The sequence below is a fragment of the Canis lupus genome, chromosome 31 (genome assembly GCF_003254725.2).
Source record: "Canis lupus dingo isolate Sandy chromosome 31, ASM325472v2, whole genome shotgun sequence".
In the NCBI taxonomy this organism is placed as follows: Eukaryota; Metazoa; Chordata; class Mammalia; order Carnivora; family Canidae; genus Canis; species Canis lupus.
In genome coordinates, this window is record NC_064273.1 from 29,627,099 (window position 1) to 29,649,803 (window position 22,705).

At 44.1% G+C, this 22,705-nt stretch overlaps 1 long non-coding RNA gene across 5 annotated transcripts in view; it reads left to right on the forward strand.

Moving 5' to 3' along the window:
- Positions 1–20,526, forward strand: part of LOC125754166 (uncharacterized) — a 45,599-nt gene extending 25,073 nt beyond the window's left edge. The window contains exons 3-6 of one of the 5 annotated variants that reach the window (XR_007407694.1): positions 5,358–5,502; positions 12,213–12,340; positions 12,448–12,612; positions 13,778–14,590. This is a non-coding gene — a long non-coding RNA (uncharacterized LOC125754166). Of the gene's footprint in view, positions 1–5,357; positions 5,503–12,212; positions 12,341–12,447; positions 12,613–13,777; positions 14,591–14,654 lie in introns of those variants that run through there. The other 4 variants (XR_007407696.1, XR_007407693.1, XR_007407697.1 and 1 more) reach the window with 4 other exon arrangements.
- Positions 20,527–22,705: the final 2,179 nt, after the last annotated feature.

The window sequence follows — 22,705 nt, forward strand, 5'->3', positions numbered from 1 at the left end:
TGTCAGCAGGGCAGGGCTGCGTTCCTTCCTGGCAGTGGCACCCATCTTCTTGCTTTCCCGGCTTCTAGAAGCTGCCTGAAGTTTTGGCTTGTGGTCCCTTTCCATCTTCAAAGCCCCAGTCACACCGCTAACTTTGCTTCTCTTATTCCACCTTTTTCTTCCCCAGCTGACTCTGCTGCATTCCCTTTTCCATCTTTTAGGAATACATGGGATGCCACTGGCCTACCCAGAGTCCAATGTCATCTTTCTATTTTTAAAGTCAGTTAATTTCACGACTTTCAGACTTCATCTGAAACATATTCACACATGCCAGGAATTAGGGTGTGAACATCTTTGGGGGGCCATTATTCTGCTCACCATGGCCTCTTGCCCCAAGGTAGGTTTCATAAAAGCAGGAATTTTTTTTAAAGATTTTATTTATTTATTCACGAGAGACACAGAGAGAGGCAGAGACACAGGCAGAGAGAAGCAGGCTCCATGCAGGGAGCCCGATGTGGTACTCAATCCTGGGACCCCGGGATCATGACCTGAGCCGAAGGCAGACGCTCAATCCCTGAGCCACCCAGATGCCCCCAAACCAGGCATTTTTGTCTATATTCACGTAGAAAGAATGTGATGATGTCATTTTCTTACTTGTCCTTCACTACCTCCATGGCCTCCCTACAGGATCCGGCATCCTTGGCGGCAGGGATCTGCCTGTGTTCCCGCCATCATGGGCCCTGAAGATAAAGATTTAGGCACAAGGGAAGTGATGTGGGAAACTCTGGGGGAAGTGGGGAAGGGAGGCGAGGAAGGAGCCTACACTGGATGCATCAGTGGGCAGGTGACCTCGGCCAGCTTGGCGGTTCCTCGTGCACAAGTGTGGGGCACACCTCTCAGCTGCCCAACCAAAGGGTGTGGAAGCTGGGGTATGAGTCTTCCAACTGCCAGCAAGGACAATAGCTGGAGGTGTTGACTCCCCAGCACTTTTGGCTGAGAAGTCCTGGAGGGGTGGTGTCTCAGGTGCTTCCAGAAGGACACTGATGGCTTGTGAGCATGGAGGGGATTGGGTGGAGTGCCTGCTACAGCCCTATGCACCTTAGGGTTCCTGGTAGGTCTGAAGATGCCTACTTCTTGTGTAAGATGGGGCTGTTTTACAGCAAGATGGCAAGAGCTCTGTGCAAATCCTGTTTCTTGAAGGTACTTGGATGACCAATTTGTCCCAGTTTGCCCAGGATTTTCCTGTTTTTTTTTTTTTTTTTTTAAAGATTTTATTTATTTATTCATGAGAGACACAGAGAGAGCCAGAGATACAGGCAGAGGGAGAAGCAGGCTCCCTGCAGGGAGCCTGATGTGGGACTCGATCCCAGGACCCTGGGATCATGACCTGAACCAAAGGCAGAAGCTCAACCACTGAGCTAACCAGGTACCCCAATTTTCCTGCTTTTTGCACTGAATCTCCCCCTCCCTCTCCTCACCCCTGTGCTCAGTCTGGGGAAAAGCTGGATGGCTGGGTCACCCTCTCTTTGACTAGGTCATGCTGAGATGAGTTAGTTAGTGATTCATAAGGTGCTGTTATGTATGCAACTCTCCTGGAGGCGCCAGGAGTTAGCTTGTCTACACTGTGTGTGGATGTAGAGATTGATGCTGTACATCTGCTTCACCCAGTTCCACAACCTGGTCTGCCTCCCTTGAAATAGAGATACAACACACACATCGTGGTGGTTTATAATTTGAAGACCAGGTCACCGTGTTGGATGAGAAAGGGCAGTGGGGTATCTGTGCCCGGAAGTCTTGGGACCTCTGTGTGGTTACTGCCATTTCTTTACCTTTATCAAAGACATGAATGAGTAACTATGTGGTGCACCCCTGAGTACTTCCCATGACTGGACCCTATATAAAGGATGCAGTGCTCTAGGCTGACCACTCACCTGTCCCCTCAAACTCCTCAAATATCTTAGAAAAAGGGTATTTCTAGCCCTAGTGAACTCATGGGGGTCTTTCTTCCCTCTAGAATTTTCCATGGATTGTTCCTTCAGATTCTTAAATGCCTTTTTGACTCCTCGCCAAGGCTTATAAGGTGCCCTTCCTCCGTGCTCTCAAAGTCTTTGGTGCTTGCCCCCTGGCACCCACCACATTGTATTATAATCACCTGTTATCTTGCCCAAACCTCTACTGGACTGTTTTAGCCTGCTTGGGTGTCTGTAATGAAATACAGTAGACTGAGCTGCTTAAACAGCAGAAATTTATCTTCTCACAGCTTTGGAGGCTGAAAGTCTGAGCTGAAGGTGTCAGCATGGTTCAGTTCCCAGGGAGGGCTCTTTCCCGGGCTTGCAGATGACCACCTTCTTGCTGTGTCCTCGCATGGGTTTGCATGGCGGTTAGGAGGAGAGACAGAGAGAGAGAGAGAGAGAGATCTAACTCTTCCTTTTTATATAAGATCACCAACCCTATCAGATTAGGACTCTACTCTTATGATCTCTTTTTTCTTTAAATATCTCCTAGAAAAAAAAAATAAAAATAAATAAATAATCTCCTAGAAGCTCTGTCGGCAAACACAGCCACTTTAAGGAGAATGGCTTCGACATATGAATCGCAAGGGAACAATTCAGCCCATAGCATAGACTGTAAACTCCATAGACTGTAAATGAGGCAGGGACTGTGCCTCATTCCCCACTGAACTCCTGGTACAATAAGTGGCCATAAATATTCACTGAGTAAACAGATGCATGAATGAAAAGATAAAGATATCAGAAAGTGCTGGCTGTATTCCTCCCAGCACCTCTGTGAGGGGGGAATGCCAGTTATGATCGATTTCATTCATTCATTCATTCATTCTTCATTCATTCATTCATTCCAACCTCCTTCAACTGGGTCTTCCTTTTCTGTAGAGGCTGGAGCAGCAGAAACTGCATTTCCCAGCCTGCCTTGCAAACAGGGCTCCACATGATTCAGGAGCTGCAGATTAGATGAGGCCAGGAAAACGCAGAATTCGGAACAGGATTAAGTGTGCAGAGAGGCAGAGGTTAGAGGCATCTTTTTTCTCTCTCTCTCATGAAGATTTAGTAGGTTTGAGGACCCACTGAAGGTATTTTATCACCGAAAGCAAAGGCAAAGCTTCTGTCACTGGAGTCAGGGACTCCAGAGCTGGGCAGCTTCCTGATTCCAGAGCTTCCCGTGGAGTGAGTTAGAAGTGGCAGCTCCCCTGGTGGGTTAGTTCTGGGTATTGGTCTGTGAGTCATTCCTGGAAGCCTTCTCTGCAGCCTGCTTTTTCAGCCCTTCTGAAGATTTTATAAGCACATAAATCTGTTATTAAATGCATTTCTGCTTAAAATAGCTAGACTGGTTCCTATAACTGCAGGTGGACCCTGCCTGAAACAGAGAGCAACTCTCAAACCCATGGCACAGCTGAAACCTGAGAAGATGAAGAGCTACCCAAAGCTGTAGAGGTCATAAGTGCCTCTGTAGGTGGATGGCCCAGTGAAGAAGAGGCAGGATGGTGTAGGGAGTGGGTTTGCAAAGTGGTGTGGTTCCTGCAGACATAGAAGACCGAGGGCAAGAGCAGAAAGACCACTCAATGAAAGGATAGCAACAGTAGGAGATGAGAAACCTTAGGGAATAAATAACCACAAGTACACCCTAGCAAGCTGGCTTAGTACGAATGGAATGTGAGGCATGGCAGTGTCACAGGCGGAGGGGTCAGAATGAAGCTTGGGGTACACGTGCATCCCTGTGGGCCAGGCAGAGGCCTCAGGTTTCAGTGAGATGCTTGGTGACCCTGGTGACATTGGCTCTGGGATTCAGATGGAATGTTGATGCAGAGTTGTTTTTCTGTTTCTGAAGTTCCCCAGAAGCTGGTGGATAAGGATGCTGTGACTCTGGGGGAATCTGGTGGCTGGCAGCCCTCTTTCAGAGACACACAGCTTAGAAATTCCCAGAGTCCTGTAGCTGCGCTGGAGAGCATCAACCCCTCCCCAGATATTGGAAGTATTCACAGCACCCAACCCACAGGTTCAAGGACACAGAGAATGGATTCTGAAGCAGAACATTCAAACCCACCAGCATCAACCAGGAGCTGATGTAATAGGTCATAATACCTGAGAACAGTTGGATTTGATAGTTCCACTGATGGTGAAGCTCAAAAGTCTTGTCACCCTCCAATGGTCCCAAGCCAGATACCTCATTTGCGTCTGCAATGGGGCTCAAATGGCCCTGAGTATAAGAAAGAAGAGGATTCCAGCTATGGTGTATTGATAATTGGAGAAAATAACCTCCCACAACACTGTATTTTGTTATGTGGCCATTTGCTGCTGTTGTTGAGGCCACCATGAGATTTCCAAGACTATAGTAATCATAGTGTTGATGTTGATAAAACTGATGTCATGATACAAGTTTGAAAAAATAAATAAACTAATAGCTTTTGACGAAGTAAAATTTCTTTGGTGACTTGGTGTCGCATGCAGGATTCATTGGGATGGATCCAGTGATCACATACTTCTGATTTACCGGGTTCATGTGCTAAACATTCTGATTCCTGGGCCCAATTTATACTTGCTGATTTGGAATTTCTGGGAATGGTGCATTTATAAAAGTCTCAGATTTATAAAAGTCTCAGATGGTTAAAATCTGGAAGTTCTTGATCTTAGGCATTCCTGTCGAAGGAATAATCTGACTACGAGGTCTTTTAATACTTGTCCCAAGATGTTTTCCAAGGAATCTGAGGACGGAAAGAATGGGCCTGGCAGCCTCTGAGTAGACAAGCTTAAGAGTTCTTGTCCTGCGTGCTTGGCTCAGTGTAGGAGAAGGGAGATAGGCTCAACTGGCTCTTTCCTCCCCGGTGTCTGATGGCTCAGCTGCCTGAGCTGGGGGCCACCTCAGGTCTCACAGCCCCACACCTGTCCACGAGCTTGCGAGAGCACTAGTCCATTTTATGCCATCATGGATCTCAGAGTAAGTACATATCCATGTATTTATTATCCACCGTGTTCCAATGGGACTTAAGATGTTTGATTTACCAGAGTAGATTGCATAAATTTCACTAAAAAATCTAAAGTCTGGTCCTCTTCTTTTCCCCCCAATACCTTGATTTTGGACTTCAGGCCTTCAAAACGCTGAGAGAATAAATTTCTATTATTCTAATTGCAGCACGATATATGTAACCGAATATTTATCATTTTAACTGTTCGTAAGTGTACAATCCAGTGGCATTAAATACTTTCTCAGTCTTATATAACCAATACCACTGACTTCACCTAAAACGTTTTTATCAGCCTCCAAGTAAATTCTGTATTCATTACCCAACAGATCTCTCTCTTTCCCTATCCTCAGCCCCTGGTAACCTCTATTTTATCTTGTCTCTATGAATTGGACCCTTCTAGGTACCTCATAGAAGTGAAATCATACAGTGTTTGTCCTTCCTTGTCTGGCTTGTTTCACTGGGCAAAACTTTTTCAAGACTCGTCCATGTTGTATCATGTGTCAGCATGTCATCCTTCATCATGGCTGAACAAGGATCCATTGTAGGTATAGACCACATTTGGTTTTTTTTTATCCCCATCTGTTGTTGGACACTGGGTTTGTTTTACCTTTTGACTATAGTGAACAATGTTGCAGTGAACGCTGATATACAAATATTTGTTCGAGTCCCTGCTTTTGATTCTTCAGGGTTTACACGGAGAAGTGGAATTGCTGGGTCGTGGGATAATTCTATGTTTAATTTCTTGAGGAACCACCAAACTATTTTCCACAGTGGCTGCACCATTTTACATTTTTTCTTTTTTTAGTCAATAAAAGGGATTTGTTTGGCTTGTGTAACAGAGAAGTTGGAGGTGTAGCCCACATGGCTTGCTTCAGGATCTCACTTGATCCTCTGTACTTGGCCTCGCTCCATCTATCCTGCCTGTCAACCACCACCTGCATGTCTTCCTCAGGCTCTACATGATGGGAAGGTGTCTGCAGAGCTCCTGCATCCAGCCATGTTTGAGTTTGTCTCATTGACTCTGAGTTCATTGGAGAAACTTTAGGAATCTGATGTACCGGAGGGTGGGTGATTGGCTTCTGGAAGACAAAGATAGAAGTTGTGGCCACACCTTTCCCATTTGGTAAATTTCCCCCCACTTGAGGCAAAATCAGCCTCTCCTCCAACAGCACTAGGTTTGTGGATAGGGATCACCGTTCCCCCTGGTGTGCAGAGACTGTGTCATTCAGGGCTCTTCAGAAAAACAGAACAAAAGTGGATTTGTTATGGTATATTAGCTCATTGGATTACGGAGGCTGAGGAGTCCTCTTGCTGTCGGCAGGCTGGAGACTCAGGAGAGCTGGTGATGAAATTCAGTCTAGGGGGAGCCAAGGGTAGGAGAAGACTCATGTCCCCACTGAAGCAATTGGCCAGATCATCTCTTCCCCTGGCTTTTGTCCTATTCAGGTTCTCAGTGGATTGGATGGTGGCCTCATTGGGGAGGGGATTCTACTTCACTGAGTCCCCTGATTCATACACTAATCTCCTCTAAAAATCCACTCCCAGAAACACCCAGAAAGAACTTGGGCACTCAACCCATGATGAATCACCCTGACATAAAATTAACTGTCGCAGTCACTCAAGTTCTCCATCACCTTTGATTCTTCCTTTTTTCCTTGACTTTCACATCCAGTTCATTGCTCTGCCTACCCAACTCTCCCCTAGAGGATAGTTTTTCTTCTATCTTATTCCCTCCCACTGAGAGCACTCATTTCAATTTGTATAGAGTGGTTGCCACAGGCAGCCCAGGTGCAGAGGTGATAATGTACTCTTGGAGGTCTACTTGGTAAAATCACCACAGAATGGAAGAGATGGGCTGTGTGTAGGTCCTCTAAAGGAACAGAATCACTTCTCTCTTGTGACCAATGTCACCTTGAGGTTAGAAGGCATTCTCGGGAGACCCACTGAATATAGGAGAAAGGTATGGTTAGTCAGTAATATTTAAGCAATGTGACCAGTAAGGAGTCTAGAGGGAAAACAAGGTGGGGAAAAGTCAGAAAGTAGCAGGTAGAAGAGTCCTGGCCACACAGCTGTGTAGCCAATGCTTTATCATCAGACATTTCTCACAACCCATGATAAATGCTTCTCTGTCCTGAATCCATGTTCAACAAGCAACCTACTGGCTACTAATTGGCATCCCAAATACTTGCATTCCTGAAAAGCAGCACCTTGGATGGGAGCCCTGAGTGCCCCAGGACATTGTGATAAAAGTCCATTGCTGGATCTTTGTTAGAAAGGAAAGGCACTCTGAGGGGCCAGAGGGCAGATGTAGAGCTCACAATAGAGCACAGTCCTCCCACAATGGGCAGAGCTCTTGATGTGAACTCCAAGTCATCAGCTACCTGTCTGCTTAGCCAGTGTCACCTGCATGGCGATGCCATTCAGGGAAGGCTTCCTTCTCCGATACACAGATTTGAGTCCCACTTGCCCTGCATTTGGTCATCCTTGATTCCTCACAATGTCCAAGGGTCTCAAAACTTTGGCCTGAATCTGGACTGAATCCAAAGACTCACAAAACTGAGCTTCTTGTTAAAGGCACAGAATCAAAAATGTGTCTCAGCTGTAAGTCCTAGGAGGCCAGGGTGATCACTAGAGCCACAGCATGCAGGAGGACACTGGCCTTGGATCTTTCCATGTTCTCACTCCCTTACTCTGCAGCCATGGCTACCCACTTGCTGTGCATGTGAGTGCAGGGTCCTTGGCAAACCAGAAGGGATTCTCAAACCTACTGCCTCCCTGGTTGATCCTCAGCTGCAGGAGGAGAGCCTCTGGGGTGAGAGTTGCCTGGTGCTTGGTGCTGCCACCCAGTGGGAAATGAGCATGGTTGTAACCTATGGAAACACAAATCGTGCAATGATATCCCAAAGTTCAGAGAACAGGAAGGCAGACAGAGAGCACTGGCCTCTCACACCCATTTTGAGCTGAGACTTGCAGTGTTTGGGGCAAAGGAGTTTCAGGAAAAGCACCAGTCACAGAAGAAGTCTTAGAAGGGTTGTGGGGTTGGACAACAAAGCTAAGGACTGGGATTTGTTCTGCAGGCAGCTAGGAGCTGTACAACATCCCTGAGGCGCATCCCTGAGTGTGATTCATCCATCTGTGAACCACAGCATTTTGCTGTGGTTGTTTTAAGAAGGGCGAACTACCACTTTCTCCCCAGCTTATCCACCAGTTGCTTCTTAAATTCTTTTTGTTGTGAAATACACATTAGATCTAAAAGAGTATAAAACATACATATATGAGTTCATGAGTAATAAAATAAATATCTATGTATTCACTACCCAAATTAAGAAATAGATCTTTCCAGTAACTTTGAAGATCCAGTGTGACCTCCCTGACCACATCCACTTCCTCATCCCAGAGTTAATCACTGTTTGGATGGCATAGAGAAGGAGTAGGGAGCCAGAAACATGGTGGAAGGTGGGAGGAAATATAGATGAAGAACTTCTCGGGGGTGGGGGGACTAGAGTTCTCCTTTTGGGCTTTTTTTTTTTTTTTTTTTTTTTTTTGCTGAAGGCACTGCAATATAGCTTCATGGGCCAAACCTGCAGTCCACAGACACACTCACTCATTTGGGGTGAAGGGTGTTAGAGGTATGTTCCATGGCTGCTCCACATGGGTCAGTGGATGGTGAGATATGAATGAGTTCAAGACTTCAGGGGTATAGGAATACAAAGCAGAGGTCCCTGTATCAGGACATAGTTGGCCATAAATAACAGAAAAGCCAATTCAGACTGGCTCAAACAAGTGGTTTATTTACTGACTCACCTAACTGTAAGTCTTGGGTAGATCAGACTTCAGCTCCATGTCCCATGATTCTCTTGGTTCAACCCTTTAATGAGATGGGTACAGGGTTCGAGACCTCATCTCCAGGCAGGACAATATCCTCAGGAAGAGAAGAGCATTTCCTTTTATAGTTTTCTCTAAAAAGCAAAGTTTTTCCCTTAAAACCACCTCCTCAAACCTCCTTTCACACCCATCACTCAATAGATCCATTGCTGAACTAGTGTCTAGTGGGAAGATGCCACCTGTTGATTGATTCAAGTTTGAGTTCTGGAATCCAGCCTGACTGGGGGTGGGGAGACAGGACTACTGTGACCAGTTTAGATTAGTGAGACCCAGACCAGGAGTGGGGGACCACAATAACTGTAGGGAACACTATTAGCCCTGGAAATTGACCAAAATATCAGTGAGCACACTGCACTTCTCTCCAGATGCAAGATAAAGGGTTCAGATCGATTTTAGGTTGCAAATGTTTTATTTATTTTTTAAAAAAATGTTTTATTTATTTATTCATGAGAGACAGAGAGAGGAGAGACACAGGCAGAGGGAGAAGCAGGCTTCCTACGGGAACCCAGTGTGGGACTCTGTCTCAGGTCACTCCCCCCCCCCCCCCCCCCCGATTCAAAGGCAGAAACCCAACTACTGAGCCACCCAGGTGCCCTAGGCTGCAAAAGTTATAACAAAAGAATTGTACATTTATTTATTTTATTTCATCCTCCCAGCCCATCACTACTTAGGGTCTTATAAAATGCCCTCAGTGAACAATCCTGGGTAATAAGACACCATCAATATATTTATAACTTTTCCTCTGAAGAGCTCTTTTGAATAGTTCGATAATACTCAAAAGAAAGCATCATGTCACCACAATATAAAGACCTAGATGGTTGTCCTTGGGGACTGAACCTGAAGATGATGATCAGAGTGGACTACCTCTGAGGGACTCAGGGGTTGAGGAACAGCCTAGGAAAAGAGGAAGCTTCAGGAATCCTACAACTCCTCACCTGCAAGTCCCACCCCAGTGCACAGATATCTGTTGTGGAAATTAAGAGGGGAATTTTCACTACAACGGAGTTGTGAGGCCAGCAGGGGGAGCTGTCACGCCCTACCGCTTGCATTTAACTGAGTCCGACAAGAAGACAGGTAGGTGCCTTGTCTGGGGATACCACCTTACTATCCCAGCAGGAGGCAGGAAGGGTTTCTCTTGCCTTGGCAACAGCACAGCCAATAAGAGACAGTCACAGCTCAGCCAATGAGAAGCCACTATACCTCAAACTCCCAGTTTGTTCCAATGGACTTTTTTCTATAACAACCCCACCCCACCACCCCTTTTCCTTTATAAAAGAGGGGTCCTCTCCCTTGTTCTGTGGACTTGCCAATAGTTTTGCCATACCCTTTCTGTTCTGAATTCTGATTCTGTGGTATTTCCAAATAACGCCTCCCTCCATTTTTTTTGCTGGTAAAATAACTGGAAGTTTTACTTTTAAGTTTAGCATTATTAATATGTGTGTTTAACTGTTTTCTGTATCGTGCTTTTTGTTGTTGTTGTTGTTAATGCTGTTTCCTGGAAATCACTCCAGAATAGTAGAGGGAACTATTCCTCATTCATGTCTATATTCCACTGTGGACCTATGCCTGAGTTTACACAACCACTTTCTAATTTGTTCAGTCATTCCCTATTGATGGACATTTGGGTTGTTTCCTGCCCTTTGCTATTAAAAACAGTGCTTCTGTGACCAGCCCTGTGCATATGTCCAGTATATCTTGGACAGATATACTGGAATTTTCTAGAAGTAGATTACTGGGTCAAAGGATGAAGGCACAGATAAATTTTCTAGATAATGTCAAATTCTCCTCTATAGTATTATACCATTCAAGTCACAAGTTTTTTTTTTTTGTTTTTGTTTTTTTAAGATTTTATTTATTTATTCATGAGAAACAAAGAGAGGAAAGAGAGAGAAAGAGAGGCAGAGACCAGGCAGAGGGAGAAACAGGCTCCATGCAGGGAGCCTGACATGGGACTCGATCCCAGGTCTCCAGGATCAGGCCCTGGGTTGAAGGTGACGCTAAACTGCTGAGCCACTCGGGCTGTCCAAGTCACAAGTTTTTATGTCAACCTCTCTTATGCTGTTAAACTAAAAGCTTATGTTTCACTTATTAACAGTATCCCATTGAGTTAGAAAAAAAAATTTTCCCCACTGTGTGTTTGCCTTACTTTGACACAGAACACTTCAATTCTGATACTTCTAGGCACCAAATCTCTGAGGTTTTACCCACACCAATTAATTCTGCAACACCAGCTGGGTGTCCTACAATGTAACCCATTTCTGACGCCGTCTACTTGGAGGTGGTGTCGGATCCCACAGGTTATGGGCTCAACCCCATGAGGTTAATCCTCACTCCAGATGCCAATTGCAAGTCTAGGTGGTCATCTGTGCTTCTGACCCATGAGCTATAAATCAGAGGTTCAAATAGTCTCCTCTTCAGGTTTGATTAATTTGCTAGAGTGGCTCACAAAAAAGAAAACGCTTTACTTATATACACCAGTTTATCACAGAGGGTTCAGATAAAGGGTACAGATGAACATCCAGACAAAAGCAATGCAGAGGCCGAGCTTCCATGGCCTCTTCAGGTGCATTACATGTTCACCAACTCAGATGCTCTCTGAACCCCATTCCATTGGGGTTTTTATGGAGGCTTCCTCATGTAGGTATGGTGAATCATTAACTCCATTTTCAGCCCTTTTCCTTTCTCAGGAGAATGAAGGGTGGGCTAAAAATTCCAAGCTGACTTAGAATGATGACTTGTGCCTTCTGATGACCAGCCCCCATCCAGGAGCCCCCCCAGAGTCACCTCACTAGAACAAAAGACACTGCGATCACCCAGGAAATTACAAGTATTTCAGGAGTCCTGTGTCAAGAACTAGGTCAAAGACCAAATTTAGAACAATAAATGCTAGGGCCCTTATCACTTAGTGGTTTCCAAGGGTTTCAGTAGCTCTGTGCTGGGACCCATGGGCAGAGGCCAACACACATTTTTCTATAAACTCACACCCACTCATGAGAAAAACATGATGACAGACTAAAATTTTGGTTCCCATCATAAGGTTTGTTCAATGTGTCTGTAAAACAATCTTTCTTCTATGCATGAAAACAAGCCAATTTGGCTATTTAAGTATTAGGCACTTGCAAAGGTGACTTCATGCTGTATTTCCATTGTTAATGACTGGCAGCTTCAACATCAGTAAAATGATTGTGCTTTGAAATTATTTCAATGAAAAAAATTCATGCTGTCACCAGGAGGAAGACTTCTGGAGCTAGAGTGTCCCTTGATGACATTACATGTCACTCAAGTCCTATAGAGAGGGAAGCTCCCTCCTGCACAGGAGGGAATTTCCTTCTGCACTGATTCCCCTCTTTGCTTACTCCCACAAATCCAGCCAGGATTATGGATCCTCTTTGCCTCACCTCGCCTCCCAAGAGAGCTGGCCCGTGGAAACAGGGGGAAGGTTTTGATTCCATTTATCTGGGCACAGTGGAGTCATGCCAGGTTGCCTGATACAGCAAGGTGCGTCATAAATTCCATGGGCTGACCCCGGGACTGGGGAGTTTGGGCCCCATGATCTAGGTAGAAAATTCCTGGAAGCTGGTCACCTGCCAAAAACCCCTTTACAGGTGAACATGTCCTGAAAGGAGGGCTCACACGCCTTGGATATATGATCCTCCCTCCTAATGAGCCAGCCGGCCTTCAAAAAGACTTCTGAAGGGATAGTGGCCACAGTGGAAGAAAACAGGATTCTGACCTCTCAGAGCCTATGGATACCAGGGAGGGATCAGGTGGTGAGTTCATTCAAAAGCTTCCCTGTAGAATAAATGCATTGCCCAGGTGAGTCCTGGAGCAAAACAAGGTTCACTGAAACCAGATCACTGCTGGTTTCAGATGAGATTAAAGGGGAAGTTGAGCCTTTCTAAAGAAATAGGGTGCACATCCGCTGTGAAAATTTCACAGGAAGGGGATCCCAGCCAGTATGGTGTTGTGGTAAAGATGCCACTGATTTATTAAGAAGATAGTTCATTAGAAAGATCCGAGGTTTACAAATAAAGTTCAGAAGGGACAGAAATTTGGAAATCTGAATTGCTGACCTCTTTTTAAAAAAAATTAGTTTTGTACTGGCAAAATAATCTTAAGATTTTAATATAGTACATTGAATGTACAGGATCCCAAAGTCAAAGCCATTCTAAAGAGGTATTCGCAGAGGTGCCTCACTCCCACCCTCACCCACTCCCCTTGTAACTGTGTATTGCTATTGTCTCTGTCTGGGGCCATCCCGCGGTTGGCATTTTGGGCTGGATCATTCCTTGTGCAGGGGCTGTGCTGTGCCTCATAGCACACATCCCCAGTCTCTATCCAGTATACTCCCCCAAACTCTGACAACCAAAAATGCCTCCATATTTTGCCAAATGCCTTCTGGGGGACAAAATTACCCCTGTGGGGAACTGGTGGTGGAAAGTCACAGCCCTACAGTTGGATGAGCCCTTTTCAGATACCCCCCATTCCGTCCCCCCTTGATGTTGAGTCCAGAGCGATTGTTACAGGGCCAGACTCCCAGGTTGGAGCTTTCCACTTATCAGGAAGATCTGCAGAGAGCGGGCCCTATCCTGGACTGTGGCCACATCCTTCCAGCCCCTTCCTGCAAGTGCGATCCCTAGAGGCACATCTGTTCATTTTGTCCCCAGTGGGCCACCCTTTGGGATGCTGCAATGCTCCTTGGATAAAGCCCAGACTTTCTGATGGGGCTTACAGGGCCCTTCAAGGCCTGATCCTTGCCTGCCTCTGCAGGGCTCTCTGCCCTTCACCTGACTGGCCTTAGCTCGTCCAGGCTCAGCTCCATCCTCACTGAGGGTGTTTTTTCTTGCTCTGAGTTTCCCCACACTCACTCCTCTGCCCAGAATGCTATCTCCTACCTTTTTTTGACCACCAGCTAAATTTCTATTCATTTTTCAGGTGGACCCTAGACCTGATGGAGCTTCACTCCACACCTGGCCAGTACCACATCAGGGTTGGGCGCCCCTCCTGCATGGTCCTAATAGAAACATTTATTTCCTCTATGTTGTAATTGCTTGGCTAATTTGTCTGAGGCCTTCCAGGAGTGTGGCTCCATTTGGGCATGGGCTATGTGGCCTTGCCACCCCTGTGTCCCCAGCCCTAGCACAGTGACTGACACACCAGCAGGTCTCAAGGCATATCTCGGGCCTAAATATAGATACATGCTGTACACTGGCACTAAGCCCATGCTTCCCAAATACTAGGAAGGGTTAAGTTCGTAGAGTTAAGTTCCCAGACTCTGGAGCCAAGCTGTCTGGGTGGTGGTATGTTGCTGGGCTCTGCTGCTTTGCAACTGGATGACCTTGGGCAAATTACTTACCCTCTCTGTGCCAGTCTCTTCATCTTTAGTGTGAAGTGGTAGTAATAGTATTTACCTGGAAGATCATCGTAAGAATCACACGATTTAATGTATGTTATGTACTTAAAACAGTGCTTGGCATTCAGCCAGCATCATATGAGTTTGCTATTAGTGCTTCCCAACGCTTACCAGAACTTAACAACAACGAAAGGATAAGAGTTCAGGTTTGAGGGGTATGGAAGGTGATTAGGATGAAGAGAGAAAGAGAGAATGGGCAGGGAGTCCTCATGGTGGTGTAAGAGAAAACGGAGAGCCTGGACCTCCCAAGAATAATGTTAGGACCTTGGAGGAGAGTGCAGAAAACACGGAAAGATTCTAGAAACTCACTTATTTTTATGAGAATTTGTGGTAGATTAATTCTGGTCTAGGAAAGGACCTTGCTTCCCTCTTCCTCCCTTCTTTGGCTCTCTCTCTCAGGACTCACATGAGGAAACTTCTCTGGACATTCGTTCTCCACTTACCACATCGTTTCCACGGGAAAAGTTCACTTCATGTTCCTACTTTCTGGCTGGTCAACACCTCCACTAGAAAAGAGGGGGCTGCCAGTTACATACACCCATGAAGGTTTCTTCTTATTCTCAAGCATTTGGATAAAATGGAAAAATTTAAGCCTGCTTTGGAGGCCTTTCTAACTCTCCAATCTACGCCCATTGGGTAGAAAATGAAAACCACCCAAATTTTCCATCCATGTTTTCAATTTGTATTCACAGATTTGGAGGCATAGAGAAACAACCTGGTGTGGGGTCAAGCCTGAGTTTCAAAGTCTAGAAGGGAAATGACTTTGAACTTCAAAACAAGGTTATCATGACTCGAGAAGCCAAGAACAGGAATGTTGTCTTGATTCCTGAATCTGTGTTCATAAGCTCGCACCGACCTTTACTGATTATTTAAGCTCCTGGAGTTTGAATGCCATGGAAATAACCAGGTTATTTGTCAGCTGCTGAGTTAATTTGGTTGTTTAAACAATTAAATCTAGCAGGTGGGTAGGCAGGCACACAGCAAACATGTGCCTGACATTGGCACGAGGTGTCCTTGGGCGAGGCAAGCCTGACTGCGGCCAGGTGTAGGAGTTTGCACGTCCCCGGCACTGTCTGAGGGGCCTGGCTTGGACTCTTGGCTCTGCCAGTTGCCAGAGATAGTTGACACCTCTGAATCTCAACCTGCTCATCTTTAAAATGGGGATAGTAATTCCAGGTACCTCATAGAAGTCTCAAAGGTTGAAACGAGATGGTTTCACGAGTGTGATTGCCTCTGTTTTGGAGCTCATGAGCAGATATCAGGAGGGAGAACTGACTAGCAGAAGCCTGTTGCTGGGCCTTTTTGGGATGAGTGTGAGTAAGTTTAGGGGGAGAATTCAGGACAAGGTGGAGAGAGTAGAGGAGCCATGCTAGACGGAGCAGGTGTACCCAGTGACTCCTTCTGGAGCCAGGAATGATCTAAAGCTCTTAAGAATCAGTATGTCAATTTTTTTGCTTTTTTTTTTTTTTTTTTTGGTCCCATGTGGGTCTGATGTAACCAACTCCCTGACCCAGTGCTCACCATTAGCCCCGATTCTTAAGTAAACCGTCTCTCTCGTGTCATGAAGCTGCGGGTCCTCATTTGCTGGGTCAATCTTGTGGTTTACACCTGTAGCCCAAGCATAATTGCCTTCATTTTTACCAGTGTACAAGTTTGGGCTATAAATTATGTCCTAACTATGTCAACTACCTTCTGTGGGGTGGTGTGTTTGGAAAACAATGGAAAAGAGGCGGAAATGAGGAAGGGAGGAGACGCAGCAGGTGGACATGGGAACTTGGGTGTCCTAGGGGACCAGAGAAGCCAGCCACAGAGGAAGGAACGGGAGAGGTCTGGTCTGCCCTTCATGCTCAGGATGGGGCTGCCACCCACTTGCATCTTCAGGGAGAGCTGGAACACAGGGGATATTGAGGCAACTAACATGGGTCAGGTCATAATCATAGCATTTTAAGGTAAATTTACATACATCACAATACAAAAATTCCATCCATCTCCAGAAATCCCCTTGTGCCCGTGCCAGCAATGCCCCCACTCCCTGCCCTTGGTCAACCACTGATTTGTTTTCTTTCTGTATGGTTTTGGCTTAGAAATAATACCATATAAATGGAATGATATGTTACGTAGTTTTTGAGTCTAGCTTCTTCCATTTTTCTTTTTCTTTTTTTTCCTCCATTTTTCATAATGCATTTGAGATTCATCTATGTTGTTGTACGTATCAATAGCTGGACCTTTTGATTACTGAGGGGTATTTCCTTTGTACGGATAGAGCACAGTTTGTCTATCCATGTCTTGGTGCAAACACATTTAGATGGTTTTCATTAACGGTATAATTTTGACAAATAAATATACCTGTGTAACTGGTACCCCTCTTAAAATACACATATGTGGCTTACTTAAAATACCACCGAGAAATTCTAGTTCAAGGGTTCTTGACCTTTTCTGTGAGCGATGGATCCCTTTGCTAGCCTGGTGAGCTCTCTTTGAATGCTTTCAATGCCTAAGATAAAAACGCATAGGATCTCAAAGGAAGCCAATTATACTGAAATGGAATGAGCAGGCAGCAAGAAGAAATGTGTGATTAAGAAGAAATGAAGGAGCAATACAGGCATTTCTTTATGAACCCATTACATGAACTCCAGAGGCAGGTCTGATAACTACTGAAATTTCGAAGTAGTGAGAAATGGAAATGACACTTTAAAATAGCTCACGTCTGGAATGAGTTACAAAAATGTCTCTGATTTGTGTTGGGGATAAAGCCACAGCTATAATTATTGCAATAGTTTCTTCCTTACATTCACCATGGAAGGAATTGGCAAATTTGAGTTTTGTGCATATAAAAATATGATTCCCCTCCCCCCCCCAGCAACCTCCCAAATTCTGTCCATGTGCCCTTTGGGGACTTCGATTATGGTGCCTTGTTGTAATCAGAACATCCAGCTCATGTGGTTGCTACAACCCTAAAAAGAGGATAGCTGATCAATTTTATTTTTTTTCTGACTTCCATATTCACAGAGACAGGGCCCAGGTCTGTCTCTCCGCTGGCTCCCAGCTGTTGTTGAGTGCATATGCTGCCTATTTCAGGCAGGTGCCTGGTCGTGAGCTGCTTCTGTGACTTCAGAAAGTGCTCAGCTTACAGCAGTGCAACAATTATGCCTTCAAATCCCATGAAAGAAAACTTGAACAAAGCCTCCAAAGTCCTCGGAGAGGTGAAACATCTCTTCATTTCAACCTAGGAGAACTGCCACCTGAATTTATAGCAGGGCACACACACTTAAAGCAAAAGAAAAAAAAAAGGGAAGAATCGGTTAGCGAGGGGTAGAGAAATACACCCGGAACCCGTATTTTGTGAGCTTGGAGTTTCTGTTGAAACATGAGCCAGTGTGATTCTGGGAAAATTCAACTTCCTGGTTTAAAGACAAGCTTATAAAACAGCTTTCAAGTTTTGTGTGTATCGAATGCTCCTGCACTCACCCAACTGGATTTTTTCAGGTGTAATGCACATAAGTGCACCAGAGACATGCAGACCAGTAATGCCTTGTAAACCACTTAGATTTATAAGGAAGAATAATTACATCCAAAAAATGCAAAGTCTTCTCCAAATAGGGTTGCTTTGAAATCTAGCAGTTCATCCCTTTTCTCACTCTTCCAAATAATCCAGAATTTCCTCCTTCTCTGACTGCCACGTGTCCAAAAATGCTTTCACACGTACCAGGTTCCTTATTTATTTCTTCACTATAAACACCCAGATGGCCAAAATATACCTTCCTTTTATTCTTTCATTGAAGGTCCCAGGTGGGTTAACTTCAGGGAACTGTCAGATTGTCTACCTGAAAATGTCACTTGCTCTTGGGTGCCTTAACATCTTCATGGGAGCGAAGCTTTTATTTCCCAAATAGAGGTAGGGACCTGAAGTGTAAATGTTCCTTGGAGTGGTAGCTCATTGACCCAAGTTCACACAAAGGTGTAGATGTGTGATCCCAGGGCGGTCTTCCCAAACCCAAAAGAACATGAGACAACGAACAGAACAGACATCAGGGCCTCCAGTCTGATCCATTGGATAAATCATTTCTGGAGACAGAGCCAGGGGACCTTTCATTCTGGCACACTCCCTCGGCACCCCTGTCATTGTGAGGCACAGCTGGGGTTGGACGCCATTGCCTGTGAGCACTACTAGTCTGATGCAGATGACTTACCCGAATTTTGTTCACACAGACTTCTTGTTTGGCCCCAAATAACCTTGTAATTTGTGAGAGCAGGGCAGGGGTCACTTCCCAGTTGTAAGGCTGGGCAACTTGTCCAAAGACACCCAGAAGCCAAGTGCAAGTGAAAGAGGGAGAAGAAAGGGCTGGTCTGCCCTGGACTTATTCTAAAATTTTGTTTAAAGACAATCCTGTATGTTAATAAATGCCATGAATGTCATCTGTGAAATCAGAGACTTAAATATGAAATGGAGTTTTGAAAAAAAGCTGGTTTCCATTTACAAATGTAGTCAGGAGCCTTCCAGAGGGAATCTTCCAGATGGATGATAAGGATGTATTTCTTTTTTTTTTTTTTCTTGGTGAGAAAATTGCTATCCCTGTCTCAGTAGAAAAAGGGCTGGTGAATTGTTGGACTAACTTGATTTTTGGGTTATAAATATGCACAAGTACAAATGGGGTTGCAAATGTATACAAATAAAGAAAAAAAAAAGTTTCACCACGTGTTTAAATCCTCAAATAATGAGGATCGGTGATACTTTGTACACATTGACTCATAACATCCCTAGTAGGAGGACCCATACCATGGAAGAGGAAAGCACATAGGCTAACTTGCCCCAAGCAACTTGCCCCAAGTCCTAGTAAGAAGGAAGTCAGGACTATACACCTATTGACAGTGCTCTCCAGAACCCCACCTGCTGTTTTTGGACATGTTAAGAGTTCCAGGTGCCATGGAGATCTCCATGTCACTTGGTGTTTTTCAAATTCCTCTGCCAAGAACACCTTTGGCACTGGGATCTTTCCAGAATATTTTATCATTTTAGGGCTACTGTACAGGGTCTGAGGAAGGTACTTGTGCCTCTCATCACTGCTTCTGGTGGAGCAATTGTTTATAAGCCAAGGAACAGGGAGGACCTCAGATTCTGGGGCACTAATAGGCCCCATTTTTAAGGGAAAATAAATAAACAAGAGAAAAGAGAACAAAGCCTAGCAGCAGTGTTCGCAAGGCTGGCAGGGATAGGAGTGGGATTTGGGCAGCAGTCTTCCTGGTGAGCCTGCAGGATGGAGGCTGTGGCCCAAAGTCAGCCACCTGCACACGAGGGAGGCAAGGCCCCCAAATAGAGTTCTACATAAAAGCAGAGCGCAACCTCACTTCTATGTAGAATCTGCAAAACCTGAACTCACAGGAACAGAGAATACACTGGTGCTCTCTTGGGGCTGGGGGTGAGGAAATGGGGAGATACTGATCCAAGGGTACAAATTTCCAGTGGTTGGATCAGTAAGTTCTGTGCAGCTAATGTACAGCCAGGTGACTACAGTTAACTGTACTGAAATATACTTGAAAATATCCTTGAAGTGTACTTAAAAGTTGCTAAGAGGGCAGATCTGAAACGTCGATCATCACACCAAAAAATGGTAATTACATGAGGTGTTAAGTAACCTTATTGTGGTGATCGTGTCGCAATATATATGTGTGTCAAATCATCATGTACGTCTTAAATCTCACACAATGTGGTGCTTCAATTATATCTCAATAAAGCTGGGAAAAAAGTGGGGCACAACAATCTTATTTTATGACCATCAGGGATGGTTATTATGATTGTTACTTTTATACAAGGCCTGAAAGTGATCAAGTCATCCTCAGGGGAAATAGTTCAGAAAAAAATCATGTGAAAGAGTCAAATCTACAACTCATAATTTAATCCAGTTCAATTCCATGTTGTTTCAGTGGGTGGCATCCTCTATTTCTACTCCAGGACAGTGACCACCTCCCGGGGGTTTTGAGATAATTAAATGGTTTAAAAAAATGTATAAAAGTGTATAAAAATGCTCCAAATAGTGGAAGAATGCATAATATTCTCTTTATAAGAGGGAAATGGACAGAACAATTTTTAAGGTCTTTGATTTTGCTCCCAGTAACCATACCTGCAATAGAATTATGGAAGAATTTTAAACCTAATTTAGGTTGCCATAAAGGAAGTATAAAGGGCAGAATTTACTGTGTCATGTAAATTTCTAGTTAAATTTCTAATTGGTAAAAAAAAAAAAAAACAAAAAAAACAAAAAAAAATTTCTAATTGGTACTATAATGCTTTACATTCTAGAAGGATAATTATAATATATGCTAAGTAGTTGTATATAATTTATTTATATAAAATCACTGTACCCGAAATATTTACATATGGGATTTTGTCCCGATTATGCCAGTAATAAATAAATATAATAAAATATATTCCGTTTAATAAATAAATATAATAAAATATAACCAAACATCCACATTGTTTTTTTTTTTCCACCCAGTACACACAACCACAAGCCTGCTTTTGAGATTTTGGTTCATTATTCTGTACTATGTGCCACGCATATAAGGGTCTTCCTTCCTTTCTTTCCTCCCTTCTTCTCTCTCTCCCTCCTCCTCTCCCTCTTTCCCTCTTCCCTCCCATGTTCCTTGGGTTCCTCCTTTCTGTTTTTCAATTAAAAAGTCATTTTCTTGGTTCATTTGAAATAAGGAAGCCAAGCTCATGGCTAGCTGAAACTTAAAACTGTAAGCATTCTTTTGCTTTTCATTTAAGTATTTTGTCTTCATGAAGAGGACTGTTTCAGCCTTCCTTTTGTTCTGTTTCTGATGTGTTCTGGATCAAGACACCAGAAAATAGGTTAGATTGAATTTAGGATAGAGTCATGGGCTTGGTATGAGAGCTCAGTTGCTCATCCTTGGGGAAAAACACTCACACTTTAGGAGGCAAACTCAGTTATATTGTTTTTGGCTCAGGGACACCTTTTCTGCTTACTTCCTGATTCTGAGCTTTGTTCCGCTCTGATTAGTGATTTCCAAATATATGAGATGTGAGATCATAGGTTATAGAATTGGAGTGCTGAAGGAACCCCACAATCATCTGATTTGAGAGCCTCATTCAGGGTGATGTCTCATGAAGTGAAAGGAACTCCCCCAGGTCACTGAGTTCACCACTTTCTTGATCACACATATGCACCTCCAGTGGGAATGTGCCAACAGAGCTGAGACCCTGGTAGACCATCCTTCAAAGCCTTTATCTCCTTCTGGTCCAATCAAATTAAACTCAACCAAATTAAAGAGGAAAGCTCAAATGTCAGTAAGATTTGGGGGGTGTAAAAGTCATGAGCTAAATGATTTCATTCTAAGTGTGCTAAATACATGAACAAAAATACATTTCAAACAATTGGCTCCATGTTTTAAAGAAGTGTGTTTCAAAATATGAGCAGCAAAAATATTTTTACAAAACAGGGCCTTGGCATATTTGAGTTTATAGACTGTGGTTAAACATCTTCAAAATAAACAAATGCATAATCAAAGTTACTGATGAAGCATGGCTTGAAACATCAGCAATGAACAAGTTCAGTAAGGTTTTTCCATAGTAGGGTGGGACCCTTGTTCCATTTGTGTTTATTTCTCCAACACTAGCTGAGTCTGTGTCACAAAAAAAAGTCCTCAGAAAAAGTTTGTAGTGTGGTGGATGATGGATGGATGGATGGATGGATGGATGGATGGATGGATGGAAGGATGATAGATGGATGAATGGAAGGAGATGGATGGATGGATAGATGGATGGGTGGAAGGATGATGGATGAATAGAAGGGTGATGGATGGATGCATTGGATGATGGATGTATAGGTAGGTCTTCTCAATGCTGTGCGTAGAATAGAAATGGTTTTTCTAAAGGACAGTCCCATGACTATATTACATAGAGATGGTGACTGAATTTTGTGATGTGGTGCTCACTTTTTCATGAACCTATATTTAGGTGAAATGATAAAAACAAAAGATTTGAAAGTCTCAAATCTGGCCAGCTGAGGCTTCTCCTAGCCACTCAGAGCTTATCTGGCTTCCCACAGATGAGGGGTATTTTCCGGATGTGTAGGAACAAGGCATGCTCTAGTATCATCTTTTCTTTTTAGCTCCATCTTTTTTCATTCTGGCAGATAACTTTTTCCCCCAGTGTTTCCTGTAAGGAATAGAAGTTTAGAAAATTGAATTTTCTAAGCCCTTACGTGTCAATGAATGCCCAGGGCCATGAAAGCTGGCATTTTGACAAGTATCAAGGGATTAATATTTTAGATAAATGTCCTGTGTTATAGAAGAGGTCCATTCCAATATCTAGACAGTGAAAAACAATAGGACCAGTCAATTGGATCACCACCTGAAAGCAAATCAATATCACTTGGTGATTGTACAGAAACATCCAGGTTTACAAAACGCTGTAGACATTTTCTCTTTCA